Below are 15,915 nucleotides of genomic sequence, written 5' to 3' on the forward strand. Positions count from 1 at the left end.
TAGAGCAAGGATCCCCAAAACTCAGACAGCCATTCAGTGAGGTGCCACTACATGGAGGGTAAGTGTTCCTTCCAGAACCAGCAGGGCCTTCCCAATGACTCCACTTACTAAGTAGATGGCCTTGAGCAGGTTACAGCAGTGCCCTCTTATCCATGGTTTCACTTTCTGTGGCTTACTACTTACAGTCCGGAAGCAGATGATCTTCCTGACGTATCATCAGAAGATCAATACTAGCCTAACATTATATCACAATGCCTAGTCATTCCCCTCCCTTATCTTATCAGGAAGCACTTGATCACCTCATGTCATAAGAGGAAGGGCGAGTACCATAAGGCAAGATATTTGGAGAGAGATGGAAGGAGAAATCACATGTAACTTTTATTACAGTATATCATTATAATTGCTCTATTTTATGGTAGCTGTAGTTAATTTCTTACTGTGCCCAATTTATAAATGAAACTTTATCACAGGCATGTACATATAGGAAAACACAGTACATATAGGGTTCAGTACAGTCAGTAGTTGCAGGGATCCCCTGGGGGTCCGGTACATAACCCCTGTGGATAAGAGAGAGACTACTAATAGTTAATAGCTTTCTGCCTCAGTTTCCTTATCTATAAACTGTGGATGATTTTTGTCTCTGGTTCAGACAATTGCAAAAACAAAACAAACAGTACTTGTAAAATGCTCACCATGTTATTTACACATGCTAAGCAATGAATGATGGTTCATTATTATGATAGTTCAACAAATGCATTAACAATAACTATTAGCTCCTATCCTTATTTACTTCTTCCTGTAATTGATTTCTAGCTCTCAACCTTTTCAAGGACCTTGCCTCAGAGCTAAGGGCTCTCTCCTGAGTGGGAAGGCCATTCTCTCCCTGGCTTGCTCACAAGAGAGAAAAAAAAATTCACCTGAAATGTTTGCCCTGAAAAATGAAGGGAAAAAAGAGATCTCCTTCAATATTTTCAATATTTGGATGTTCTGTTTACCTAGGGAGGATTAAGTGTCCTGAAACTGGCTTCTCTTCAATGCAGGTAAATCTCAAATGCGTACGTGTGACCCTAAGCCCGCTAGTGGCTAATAAATTGGTAAATTAACAGTTTACCCAAAGAGTCCCTTCGATGAACCAAAGTCTCTGGGCAGTTTCTTTCTAACACAGCTCTGTCTTACTGAGTTTGATTTGGAGGTCCTGGCATGGGGCGCACCAAGGCGGGGCAGCAGAAGCGGGACCTCTCGGAGCTTCCCTCTTTGTCGCCGAGCTACCCAGGCCCAGGAAGGAAAATACACCCAGCAGCTTCACCACACTAGAGGCCGTGCTCACATCACCATCAACTTTATAAATTGCAGTGATTCTCCAAATAAGGCGAAATCTGGTGAGAGCAAGTTCCGTTTTACTTTATCATCCTTTTCCCAAAAAAATCTTAGACTGGGACGTTGGGCTGAAAAGTAGGTCTAAGGGCACACAAGTCCCTGAGTGATTTTCTCCACGCACCAACCTGCCGAGGTGGAGTAATCCAAGGAGGCGCTGAGGTGACAGTCGGCCCAACTGTAGCCCTTTGCCCTACGAAGCGTGTTGGCAAGTCCTTTCTACGGTCTTAGGTGCCAACACCTGTCTCCTCTCGGTAACTGCTGCAGCGTGCCCTGCGTGGGGTGGGGACAACACACACAGTGGTTCCCCTGTGACGCACCTCTTTCTGCTGTCTCTGAAGCTGTCCCTTGGGTTCAGGGTGCACCCTGCCACTAGTTCTCCTCTCGGCTCAGGACCTGGGACACAGCTTTGGTGAGAGCTGCGAACGATGGCAAGTGGGGAACGTTCCCCATTGTCTCTTCTGCCATCCGGAGAGCGTTCCTGAGAAATGGATGTACGCCTGTGATAATAGACTGACAAGGGAGAAATGTGGGGGATGGATTGTGGGGAGTGGATTCATCTTCTCTGAGCAACTGGCCAGGCAGAGTTTCAGACGGGGCTCATTTCCTTCAGGTCTCCGCTCATCATCCACTCAGAAGCTCTACTGTCACTCTTGTCACCACCTGACATAAGCATGCATTCCCTTGCTTACCTGGCTCCTCAGGCCTGAGAGCCAGGGATGATCTGTTCCCTGCCTTATCCCAGCACCTGAGACAATGCCTGGATCACAGCAGGGGTTCCACAGATCCCTACTGAGTGACTGTGGCAGTCAGTGGTAGCTGTTCCCTAGCTTGCCTGCTGGACCCCTGGAAACAGAAAAGGATGCCAGATATCAACTTTGGAATAATCTAATCTTATTTCAAGGACGAGGCAACTGAGGCTCGGAGAGGTCATGGTTTGCTCCAAATCTTGCTGGGCTCAGAGGACCCAACTGAGGCTCAGTGGACCACTGACCAGCGTGGCCTTTGGGAGCATAGCACGGTTGTGCTGAAAACAATGACATGTGATAGGGTGATGGAGAGACGCTGGAAAGGACTCTCCTGGACAATCCTGGGACACTGCCGACGTATAAAGGGAAGTTCTGATCTCACAGAGACAGAATGAAGGAGGACGATCAGGAGCCACCACGCCATGTCAGGCTGCACACCTGGGGACGGCAATGCAGGACAGCAGATGGCCGCACTGAGAGCTAACAGCTGGCTGTCGTGGTACAAGGTGAGCACCCCGGTGGGAACCATCGCGGGGAATGGAGTGCCTGAGGCAAGAAAGAGGAGCAAGTAAGCACGACAGACGCACAGGCAGTTTTTAAGTTTTTCTTTATTCCGAGACAAAGTGAGAGACATACACACCAAGAAACAGACTCTTAACTATAAAGAATACACTCGAGAGGAGGGGGGTTCAGGGACGGGGGGACAAGGTGATGTGGATTAAGGAGTGTGTTTGTTGTAATGAGCAGACATCACACTGTATGTTAACTATCTTAGAATTAAATTTTTTAAGTAAAATAAAATTTTCCTTTATTCTTTCAATTTGCCCCCACTGAAAGGTAGGCTCCATAAAGATAGGGGTTTTTTTCCTGTCTTATTTAATAACTATTTATAAGGTACCTGAAAAGATAAATGACCTAATTATTAAGCATCTCTCATACTAAAGACCTAGTGCTAAGCACAGAGGACAGTTCCAGTCCCAGGGGCTCAATATCTAGGAAGGGAAATAAAGTAGCCCCAAACTATCACACAATATGTTGCATGTTAGAACAAAATGTGAAGGGACTCCAGAGGCAGCTGGGCTCTGGGGAGTTAGGAAACTTCAAGAAATGCATTAGGTAGAGGTTGATAATCAGTGCAGGTACTATAAGAATAGAAATGAATCAAGAATAGAAGATGAAGACTGAGGGAACACTATATGCTAATACCCAGAAGCACAGGAGAAACTCCAGGAGGCTCCATATCACCTTGAAATAACATAGGCTTTGGGAATTAAACAGACCTAAATTCAAGCCCTAGGTCTGCTTCTTCTTGGACAAAGTTCTTGAGCCGTCTGATCTTTGGTTCTCAACATCTATTATGTAAAGGAAGTATTTCCCAGATTCCATGAGATTGGGCTTTCTGTAAAGGATCTGGTACCTGGTCACTCTCAGGAATTGCTCTCTGCCATTGTGGTGCAGGGGATGGAAGAGAGGCGACCTGAAATAGCAAACCAAGGTCAACCCCTTGTGGCCTGAGGGTGCCACTCAATGTTTGTGCTTTGAGTAGGAGGCAGGGTTTTAAGGAGAAGAGAGAAATAATTAAGTTTTCATTTCACATGGAGCACTCTGAGCGTAATTACAAACACAGACGGGCTTGGGGGTATAAGAAGCCTGGAGTAAGCCCCACTCAGGTAATAATCACCTGCAATAGTCCAGGCAGGAAATAAAGGTCTGCACTAAGAAAGAGGCAATGGAGAGAGAAAGGAGAGGATGTACATGGGATGTGAAAGAGCAAGACTGATGATACAAGTTAATTATTCATGCCTCCTGTAGAAGGAAGAGAAGTCTAGAAGGTGCCAGTGAGTGAGGTCTTCAGACCAGGGCCAGACTTGAACTGTTACAAGCTGGCCATGAATTAAATACAAAATCAAGGGTAAGAGTTTAAGAAGCTCCCCAGCAAGATATTTCTATTCAGTTTTGTGAAAGTAATAATCTGTGACAGATTCTTCATCTTAGATAGAGAACCATTGGTCTACGGTGCTCTGCAATGGAGAGATAACAGAGCAAACTCACAAACTGTAAGATCATGACTTGAGCCAAGTTGGATGCCCAACCAACTGAGCCACCAGGTGCCCCTCCATTCTTCTGCTTTAGAAACCAGCCTGACCAGAGGGAGCAGGGAGCTTTGCTTCTCCTCCATCACCTGTCTTGGACTAGCACTGACTGTGAGGATTAATCCTCCTGGTTCGGAAACTGCATCTGTAGGCAATGTTGACACTCACAATAACTCCTGAACACTAACACAGGTGATACTCAGCCTCCAGCTCTGCCTACAGCAACAGAGCGTGGTTCTAGGAACACGTGTGGGCAGAGAGGCTCTCAGCAAAGGGACGGACATTTGAGGAAGGGATCTAGGGGTGCTGGTGGCTATAGCTGACCCTGAATTAGACAGCAGCTGGCCCAAGCACACATCTGCAGCCCTCACAGGGGCTCAGCAGATGCAGGAAGGCGACAGAGCCCTTAGTAAGTGAACACAGCTGAGGCAAAGACTCAGTTGTAGGAAAAAGAGAGTCTTTCCTTGTGTAATTGTTTCAGACTTCAGGGACTCAATATACGTAAACATGTAAATAGCCCATGTGAACAATATGTGCTGCCTTTGAACTCCACAAGAGTTGGGTTCCACATGTAGGTCAGGGAACTAGGGAGTTCTAGGTTTAAAGTGTTAATGCCTGGCCTAGCTGACTGTGCACTAACAGTCCAAACTCCATTTGTGTCCTTAAGAAGACAACTACGAAGGGACGAAACTGGGACTAAGGTGGTATGCTTCCCAACTCAGAAATGACCCACCACCAAATGGTCTCAAGTTGGTTCATGATCGCCTGAGGGCGTATGATGGGGATTGTGTCTTAGCCTTCAACTGCACAACCATATTGTCGGGGATTGGGTTACACCTGCACATAAGAGAATGTGGTTGCTATGGAAATCAGTATATCCCACACTCAATTCACTCAATTCAGAACTAAGTATGACTTCACAATTCTGGGGCTCAGTCAGTAGGACCATTTATCACACAATAGTGCCCTCCAAGTTAGCATCTGCAAGCAATTAGGGCAATAATTTGACTTCCAACTAATCACTTTTTTTTTAATTTTACATATTCAACACAGAAGGCCTGAAAAAACTAATAAACTTTACTTTGGAAATATATATTTTTTAATGTCAGGGAGATATCAAGGCATTCTATAGGCAAATGACTAAGTGGTCTAAAGATATCCATATTAATTTGGGTAGAGATGAAGACATGGAAGTCACCAGTATTGTGTAGATGGTTTGAAGACATATAAGAGGTCCTACAGAAAACTTTTAAGAGAAGAGAGGAGCCAAAAACTGATCTATGAAGTATACCAATATTTGAGAGACAGACAAAGAAAAGAAGGAAACCAAGAAATCACCAGAAGAAAACAAGAGTGTGGTGTTTCTGTGGACAAAGATGGAAAAAAATGTTTTCAGAAAATGGGAATGGCCAAAGTGTGACTGCTATTTATAAATGTACTCATTCAACAAATATGTATTGAGTATCTACAATGTGCAGCAACTGTTGTAAGCACCAGTAATTCAAAAGAGAATAAGACAAATAAAGTTCTTCCTCTCCTGAAGTATGTGACCCAGTGCAAAGTCATGCAGATCAAGTAAGATAACAGAGGAATGAAAATTGTTTCCATCAAGTGTGACCATCAGGAGGTCATTAGAGAATTCAGTAAGGGCATGGAGGGATGGAAGAAGACAGAGGGATTTGGGAACATCCAGGAACTGAGGCAGCAATAAGACAGGGCTGTTCCTGCTGGTGATTAAGAGTATTTGGAGGTTTCAGGAGAAAGAGACAGCAGAGAGCGGAACCAAAGACCCGGGAAACAAGATTAAAAAAACACAAAAAAATGTATAAACACATGCATGGGTAAATATAGTTTGTTGTGGTGCAAATTCTACACAGAAAATAATACAGAGATTGGCTTTGGCAAACACTCCTTGAGTGCATTATTACATCCTGAGCACTCTGTTTTGTTCAAGAAGATACTCCTTGATTTTAAGGATCTCTCAGTTCTGTACAACATCGAAACAAGAATAAGTAAAACAATCATTATTATGTATTAAGCGAGACACTGTTCTAAGCACTTACAGGGAAGATCACGCGTAATCTTCCCAGCAAACCACACAGGACGGATGATTGTTGTCTCCGCTTGGACAGAGGATGTCACTGAGAGACAGAAAGGTGAAGCACCTGGCCCAAGAGATGGCCAAGTAAATAATGGAGTCAAGAATCAAATCAGACAATCCGAGCCCAGAGCCCGAAGTCTGACCAGCAGAAGTTAATCCTGCTTGCCTTTGTTTATCTCCATGCAACATTTCCCCTTGAAATAATGTCTCCTTTCAGGTTAGGTGACTACCTGTCAACACCTAGCCCTCAGAGTCAAGTGTCTGGTGCACCTGAAAGGTGAGTTCACAACGAATGTTTGTCTTACTTTAGCAGACTCAGGGTGACAAACAATTACCTGCTTCAAGAAGATGGTCACACAGCCTGCTAGGGATTATGTTTGACCTGAAGGGCTGGGGCCTGGCAAGCTTATCTCTGCTGTCCAAAACCTTGACATTCGTCGTGGAAGGCTATAGTCATTCTTTCAAATAAAAAGTCTCTCAAGACCTTCTGGGATATGGCAACTCTCTTTACCTGACTCAATACAGATGAAAATAGTGAGGTACAGAGGACACAGGAAATCTACAGAAGTGGGGAAAATGGGGTAGAAGGCTGTAAGTGTGTTTCACTCCCAGAGACCACCAAGTTTAAGAAGAAAATGAAAATAAAGTCCTGGAGGACATAAAACATGACAGTTGATCAAAAAACATCCCAAATGCTTAGATGAGCAAGCTTAAAAATGATAATACATTCCTTTCAAGCAACCCTAATAAATCCCACTAGGAATTTTTAAAAAATTGACAAAATAATTCTAACGTTAATTTGAGGAAAAAGAAACCCTTTGAAAAGAAAATAATGGTGGGGGCTAGAGAAAGAGACACTTGTCCTGGCAGATTAGAAACTGCGCCATAATCAAGCTACATTAATTGACATGTTGGAGTTCTGGGGCAGAAGTGGGCTAACAGATCAATGGGACAGACAACCGCCGTGGGGAAGGCGTACAGAGGACTTTAGCATATTACTAAGCTGTCATTTCAAATCAGTAGAGAAATGAAAAATTTTCCAATAAATGGTGTGAGGACAACCAGCTAGCAACTTGAATACAATTTAATTTGGATTCTGACCATGGGTCTTATACCAAAGTAAATGCAGGATGGATTAAATATTTAAATGTAAATCAAATGCATAAAAAACACTAGAAGAAAATGTAAGGGGGTACGTCAATATGCGAAACCATGAAGGATGAAATGAAAACAGAAAAATTCAAAACATGTCTGTGGCAAAATCCATTGTTTTAACATTAAAAGAGGACAAAAATTAATAAAACGGAGGGCACAGCCTCTCTGACGGGACACTGGGGGGAAAAAAGATGTTCGTGCTTCTCTGGAATAAAGTGCAGTTTCAAGAAACGCTTCCTAAGGACTCTCTGGGTCACGAGCTCGTAGGTGCCAAGGGCACAGCTGAGCAGGGGACGGGTTTCCTGCTCTCACTGAGCTTATGATCCAGTGATGAGTGAAGCAGATAGGAAAAAAGTGTCCTTAATGTCACGCAGAAATGAAGACCGTGATTAAAGCGAAGCCCGGTGCTGCCTGAAAGATTAGTTGGGGCTGGTGATGAGCAGGGGGTCAGGGAAGGTCATTTTGAGGAGGTGACCGTTGACTGACGTGTAAAGGAACCAAGGAGAAGCAGAAAATTGGGGCAAAGGTTTTCCAAGTGGGAAAGGAGCCAGTTGCAGGGCACGAGGTGGGAGGACACCGGCCTGTGAGAGAGTGAGGGAAAGCCAGGTGGCTCCAGGGCGCAAGGGGACTGATGGGAGCCCAGTGAGAGTAGAGACTGAGGACCCAGTGCACACCCCAGGTCACAGCTCTGTAAGCGATGCTACTTTTTATCTTGTATTTGAGGGAAACCATTGCACATTTTAAGTAGGGGACTGACTTCTGGCTTCCTGAAGAAAGAGCCTGCTGCTTCGAATTGCTGTGAGATTTCCACCAGAGCCCACCTTAGCCATGACACGTGGTGAGGTTCAAGGTATGTTCTCCCCAAAATCAAATCACAACAAAAGAAGAGTCCATGCAAAACAGCAGAATGGAAATGCCAACATCCAGAAGTTTCTAGAAGGTATCATATGTAAAGAATTGCACAGCTCACAACCAATTCTGATGTACATCTACTATTTTCACCCTTGTTTGCTCTTTTTTCCACTTTTTTTTATGCTTTGCCAGTCAAGGTGACTTAAAAGGCCCATTTTATATATACTTTCTGTTTCAGAATCTGAGGTCTTTTTTTTAAATTTATGTTGTCATAAATAACATGAAAAAATCACCAGAAGCTGAGATTTTTAATTATTTGGATTAATCAGGAGAAACCGTGTCCCTCGGGAAAAGCTCACATGTGACTAAGGAAGAGACTTGCATAGAAATGAACATAACTGTGTGTGTTTGTGTGTACACACATGAGTGTGTGGGGTGTGTAAAGATTTACAAAAGACCATGACACACAGCACATGTGACAGACTCTGACAGGTAGACCAAACTCAAATCCGGGTCCTCATCAACCAGCTGTGACTCCATTTCTGTCCCCCTTACTCAATAAAGCCATTCTATGAATTGAGCGACATTAACAGGGCAGATGAGTGGGGTGCCTGGGGGGCTCAGTCAGTTAAGTGACCAACTCTTGGTTTCAGCTCAGCTCATGATATCATGGTTCATGAGTTCAAGCCCCATGTCAGGCCCCACAGTTGGCAGTTTGGAGTCTGCCTGGGATCCTCTCTCTCTCCCTCTCTCTGCCTCTCCCCAGTTCATGCTCTCTCTGTCTCTCTCGAAATAAATAAATAAACTTAAAATAAAATAAAAAGGGCAGATGAGTCTGTTGAAAACTCAGCAGAAGAAATGAACCCACTCATCAGCCATTTTCTCTGAATCATATCATGACAGAATTCAATTCAAAATTCAAAAGGACATGAAATTGTTAGTTTCAGCAAGCATAGGCCCAAAGAACAGAAAAGCCTGAAATATACTGTATAATAGCAAAATAAAAGTTACCATACACTGTAAGTAATAGGAACCACAGGTGATTAATCAGTAACAATGAGGGATAATTCAGTAAACATAAGCTGATTGTTCAATGAATTGAGTTTTGGCAAATAGGTCTGCTCCCCTCAAGCGTACTTTGTTCCTGTTTCAAATCCCATCCTCAGCCCTCACTGGGCCTTACCTCTTATACTGAGAGTTAGAATATAAGGCCGTGTAAGACTCAATTCCCCACAACTGAAGGAGAGAAATGCACATTTCTTCCTTTAAAAAAATTTTTTTTTAGTGTTTGTCGATTTTTTGAGAGGGAGAGACAGAGAGAAAGACAGTGGGAGCTGGGAAGGGGCAGAGAGAAAGGGAGACACAAAATCAGAAGCAGCAGGCCCAGGTCCTGAGCTGTCAGCACAGAGCCTGACGCAGGGCTCGAACTGACGAATTGCAAGATCATGACCTGAGCCAACGTGGGACGCTTAACAGAAAGGGGCCACCAAGGTGCCCCAAAGCCCATGTGTCCCAGCATTTCCCGAGCCCACAAAGGGAGCAGGGCTGCCAGAGCCCATCCCCTGCATGGGAGCTTAGACATTTGTTTTGCTTAAAATGTAAAACAAAAAATCCCAAAAAACAAAAACAAAGCCATTTTACTAAATCACATTTTTACTTCTACAAAATGGTGATATCACAGCAAAGCTATTTTATTGTTATAGAAGCTTGGAATACATAGAGAAAGTTGAATTTTTGAAAAAAACCAGAAAACATATTTTGGTTTTAACATCATTTTCTTGAGGTGAAATGTGGCTGCTGGAAGCAGATTTTCTTTATTATTTCTAAAACTTCTTTTCAAAGGCGCCCTTTCTGGGTCACTGTGCTGCGTTCACGCTGCAGACACTAAGGACCTGCGGGGTGCCAGCATCGCCTGACTGGGGCAGGGGCCCGAACTCCGGGTCCCTCAGGTGGGCAAGGGGACCGTAAGGACAACGGCAGGTGTTATGACTGCCAGGACGGATGTCCTCCAGCCGCTGGCAGGGTAGGGAGTATGGAGATCTGCCCTCTCCCTCATGGGGCCTTTGGCTCTTTTTCCCTCAAAGTATAAGGTGAAAGGAATCTTCGATTCAGCTCAATGGCTGTGACTTTGCTGACTCCAGGTAAGTGAATTAAACTGTAGGAAATGGCACTAAATACTAGAACACCCAAACCCGTGGGGATGCTGGGTAATCCAATAAACTCACAAGCATCAAAGTAAAATCATCGAACCAGGCACGAGGCAAGTGAGAAAAGGGGAAAGAGCAGAGGCTTTGGCCCAAGGCCGGATCCTCTGACTCAACACACACACACACACATGACAGCTGTGCACACTTCCACACAGAGACATGCTCACACTGTCAACCATACACACAAATATCCACAATACACACTCAGATACACTCGGGTGTGTAGCAAAGGGGAGCAGAAAATGCCACCCCAAAGTCTTCCTCTTTGGCCTCAGGATTATTTGGGGCTGGAGTTGGTTTTTTTCCAATTTTTTAAAATGTTTTTTATTATTTTTGAGAGACAGAGAGAGACAGCATGAGCAGGGGAGGGTCAGAGAGAGAGAGAGATACAGAGTCCGAAGACAGACTCCAGGCTCCGAGCTGTCAGCACAGAGCCAGATGCGGGGCTCGAACCCACAAACCATGAGATCATGACCTGAGCCACCCAGATGCCCCGGGAGGCTGGGTATTTTTACAAAACTGCAGACACAGGAGAAGCTCGGAAAAAGGAATATCTCCACCCTTTTTTTATTTTTACATTTTTTTACATTTTATTTTATTTATCTCATCTTATTTTTCTGAAAAATGAATACCCTTTTGAGAGACATTTACCTTTAGGAGGGAAATCTCCATTTGTGCTTTTTTAATGAACTTTTTATTTTAATTTAAATTTTAGTTAGTTTCCATACAGTGCATATTAGTTTCAGGGGTAGGACTCAGTGCCTCAGCACTTACCGACAACCCCCAGTGCTCATCACAAGGGCTCTTCTTAGTACCCTGCACCTATCTAGCCCATCCCCCACCCACCTCCCCTCCATCAACCCTCGGTTTCTTCTCTATCATGAAGAGCCCCTCGTGCTTTGTTTCCCTCTCTTCGTCTGTTTTATTTCTTAAATTCCACATACAAGTGAAATCATATGGCATTTGTCCTTGTAAGAGTGACTTCCTCTTGGCAACAGGAAGAGGAGGAAAACTAAATCTTTAAAAACTGTCACCAATGAAGAGGAGGACTTAAATCTTCAAAACAGCTTCCTGTGCTGTTCCTGGTCACCTGGTATATAAGGTGATGGCGTGGCTGTTTCAGGGGGTCACCCCGTTTTCCTGGGGCTCTCCCCTGCACCTAGGAGGTGTCCGTGTTATTAAACTTCTGTTCATTTTTCTCCTGTTTATCTGTCTTTTCATTACAGGGGAGAATCAGCAAAGAATCTAGAAGGACAGAGGCAAAATTCATTTTTCTTCTCTACAGCAGACACACAAACACACACATACACAGCCTCACCACACCCTCACACTCATATAAGAACTCACGTATACACACCAACATACACAACTCACACACTCCCTACTTCACGAAGGAAGACCAAATACATCCAGATGTGGGGAAAGAGCTTCTCGTCACTGGAACTGCAAATATGACCTTTTCTTTCTACTGCTAGTCTTCTCACCCACCCTCAAGATTCTCAGAAGCACAGAAGGGGACCGTCCCAAAGGCAGTCTGCAAGGCTGGGGGTGGGGAGGGGCGGCGCTGATTTGTTCACTCCAGGCAGATCGCTTCTGCAAGAGGATTTCAGTATGAAATCAAGACTCTCACATCTGTATCCTCAGAAAATCAGAACTTTCAGAACCAAGAGATTGGTTTCCACTAAATGCGTGATTTACGGAAGACCAAGCAAGACGTGCCTGCTGACAGATAAGCATCTGCCTGAAATCTCTCCCCTCCTTCAAGTCATCAAAGTTTCTGCTTCAAGTCTGGCTGGACTTCCCCTCTTTGCATTCCTTTCCCTTAACTATAGCCCACCCCAAACCCCTCAACCGGCTGGCCTGCAGCTTCTCACAACACGGTTTCCTGAATTATGTCCTCTGCTCCTCCCAAATAGACCCAACTTTTGATAATTTGAGTGTGCCTCAGTTTACCTCTGTATTTAGGTTGATATTTTATTTGCAAATAAACCTCAGCTTGACAGACTCACTGATGTCATCATTGATTTCTGTAACGCTTGTCTTTTGAAAGATCAAAGCTTTCACACTGACCACTTCCTTTGGTCACTACACTACAGTATCATTATGTGGCTTTTCTAGGTGGAAATGCTAAGCCAGTGAACACAAAAATGGTTTCCCCAATGTCACATGCAGGCGATGGAGACACAAAGTGAACTCTGGTCTCCTGGTTGCTAGTGGTCTTTCTGGAGATTCTACTGGGACTATATAGCCAAGCACCTCTGGAAAAAAGAGAAAAAAGGGAGTAAGGACAATGATAATCGAAGCAAGAGTCCCTACCACAATCAGATGAGGCTGAGTCTTCGCTTGAAAGAAAAATTGGTGAAATGACTGTCATCCCAACGGTCTATTCCTGGATCTTAATGATTCTCCAAGTATGAAAACCTCCATAGTACCAAACGTAAACATCATTTGCTCTAAATATGTGAGGGGAATAACTAGAACCCACACCCCAGTTGCAGGGAAACATAAGGATGTAGACCCTGTTAGGATAGGGGAAACCCCAAGCAGTAGTATCTGGAAGGGCCAGTGGCAAAATCCAGTATTGGGCTCCCACACGTCCACAGTGTTTACTGCTCTTCCCAACCACACGATACACTGCCTCTTCTGACACTGCCGGTCCATGTCACGCTTTATGGCCAGACATTCGGAAGACCCTGCCCTATGCCTAGATATCAATTAATTCAGAAATATTTAGCAAGCACCTACTATGTACCTCACTATTCCAGGTATCAAGGGAGAGTGTCAAAGATAAAAGGAGACAGTCCCTAATCCCAAGGAATGCCTAAGTTTGCTGAAAAGATGAAAAAGATGACATCACACAATTAGCCAGTCTAAGTTGTATATTCAGGAAGAGAAGGGAGGGGAAATGCAAAAGTACCAGAGAAGTCATGAAATGCTTCATGAAAGAATAGGACTGGGGCGCATTGGTGGCTCAGTCGGTTGAGCATCCGACTTCAGCTCAGGTCATGGTCTCATGGTTTGTGCATTCGAGCCCCATGTTGGGCTCTGTGCTGACAGCTCAGAACCTAGAGCCTGCTTTGGATTCTGTCTTCCACTCTCTCTGCCCCTCCCATGCTCATACTCTGTCTCTCTGTCTCTCAATAATAAATAAACGTTAAAAAAAATTTTTAATAGGACTGAATTGGACCACAATACCTCATTCTTACTCCTAAAACTATAGAGTTTTAAGCCTGGGTCACCCCCCCGCAGGTAAAGCGCACCATCGTGGAGCTGGTGGTTGTGGGCATGCTCTTTTGTGCCTGGTTTAAATCCCAATTCCACATATAGCTATGCTCGTAGCTTCAGGAAAATAGTTTAATCTCCCTAAGTCCTAGTTAACTCATCCATAAAATGAGACTCAAGGGCTAATGTGGGTAAAGGCTTCATTAGTGCCCGTCACATAACAGGTGCTCAACCTACGGTAATTATCATTATCCAGAGTTACTTTAATATGCTGAAAGATGGAGCTTTTCCCGTATTTTACCTGAAATCATCAAAATTTACCAAATACCTCCAAACTTTATTTTTAAGGCCACAACTCCCATGGTTTGCTACACAATGGACTCACCTGGGGATCTTTCAACTATACTGATAGCTGGGTCCCATCCCACACATTCTGATCAAATGGGTCTGGGGTCTCTTTTGGGGCATTGAGATTTCTAAAAGCTCCCCAAGTCTGGTGATGTTCATGTGCAGCAAATTTTGGGAACCACCATTTCATGGTGCAATTCCACCTCCTACCCCGCAGAAGATTACCAGACCTAGAGTGAGGCATGGGAAGCACTCCTTGATACAGGTAACTTATTCATCCTGGTAGTCAAGGCTCTTCAGAGAAACAGAACCAATAGGATGGACAGATAGTAGAAACATAGATAGATAGATGGATGGATAGATAGATAGATAGATAGATAGATAGATAGAGATGGAAATATAGATACAGTGAGAAAGAGGGAGAGACTGAGAGAGAGACTCGTATAAGGACTTGGTGATTACGGAGGCTTACAAGTCCCAAAGTCTGCAGTCAGCAAGTCAGAGACCCAAGAGAGCCAGCGGTGTGGTGTCAGTGTAAAGGCCAGAAAATAAAACAGTGTCCCAGCTTGAGACAGCATGAGTTCCCTCTTATTCATGGGAGAGTCTGACTTTCTGTGGTGTTCAGGCCACCTACTGATGGAATGAAGTCCACTCCCATTGGGTAAGATAATCTACTTTATTAACCTATGGATTAGAAAGTTGGTCTCATCGAGAAACACCCTCAGAGACATAGAATAGCATTTGACCAAATGTCTAGGTGCACGGCTCACAAGCTGACACAGGAGATTAGCTATCACATTCACATTGTATCCCAGGCCTGGAGCGCATTCCCGGGCATCTAATTTCTGCCTGGCACATTCTTATTAAATGAAGTCAGTGAATGTGGATATTTCTCTATCCTCAGCTCTTGCCCACACTTCAGGAGAAAGGGAGGAAAATTAAGAAGAGCTAAGGACCTGAAGATAAACTATGAACCAATGAGAGTCACCTTAACCCCTTCATTTGAAAGATAAGGAAACTGAAACCCAGAGAGATAGTGACTTGGTCAAAATCACAGAGCAAATGGCAGTTTTAGGGTTAGCTCACAGGACCCCAGGATCTGACTGTAATACCCGTATGATGTGGTTTGCCAGTTGCATTATCCTGCCTGTGGTTGTGGGTGTCCTGGACATTCTAGAATGTCTTCTTGCTCTGGCTAAAAACCCTGTGGGATGAGCAGAGGGTACGACTCTTGATGTCCTTCCAAATACAGAGCTGGCTCTCTGGGGAGCAATGGAACATCGTGGTCCTTAATATACATATTTTGAAAAGGAAAGCAAAATGAATGGGAGGCAGATCCATGAGCGAATTGCGTTGAGATCATTATAATCAATATCAGTTGCCCCCAGGCCAACGCTGACTTTGCCTTGTCAGGTTGCTGACATTTTGTGCTCAGTCAGCCGTCTCCTCACTTCTACGTGACAACATTATTGATTTTCCTCCTGTCCCATTAAGGCTACCCTCTCCCCTCCCAAGGGACAAACGATGCCCATGCTCATGGTTTGCTCAGCCCCAGACTCTTTAGTGGGAAAGGCTAGAAGAGATGCTTACCTTTGTAATTTCACACCCTGAGTTTCTGTCTGCAGCCTAAAAAGTACCCTTTCACACAAATTACCCTGCCTGATTTCCCTAAATAACCTTTCCTTCTCCATATATATCAGCCTTTCAAACACGCTGACACATTCCCTGCCTCTCTCCTGTGCTCTGATGATGCTGGGCTTCAAACGTGCACAGGTGAGTGGTGTGCCCGATTGCTCTCTCCCCTGAGCCCATTG

General features: G+C 44.3%; 1 long non-coding RNA gene across 1 annotated transcript; it reads left to right on the top strand.

Annotated features, from left to right (window-relative positions):
• The first annotated feature begins 1,775 nt into the window (after window positions 1-1,775).
• Window positions 1,776-12,468, top strand: LOC115286836. Its single transcript, XR_003906311.1, has 2 exons — window positions 1,776-2,629; window positions 11,758-12,468. It is a non-coding gene; the product is annotated as an uncharacterized LOC115286836 (long non-coding RNA).
• Window positions 12,469-15,915: the final 3,447 nt, after the last annotated feature.

The sequence above is a fragment of the Suricata suricatta genome, chromosome 3 (assembly GCF_006229205.1).
Source record: "Suricata suricatta isolate VVHF042 chromosome 3, meerkat_22Aug2017_6uvM2_HiC, whole genome shotgun sequence".
NCBI lineage: Eukaryota > Metazoa > Chordata > Mammalia > Carnivora > Herpestidae > Suricata > Suricata suricatta.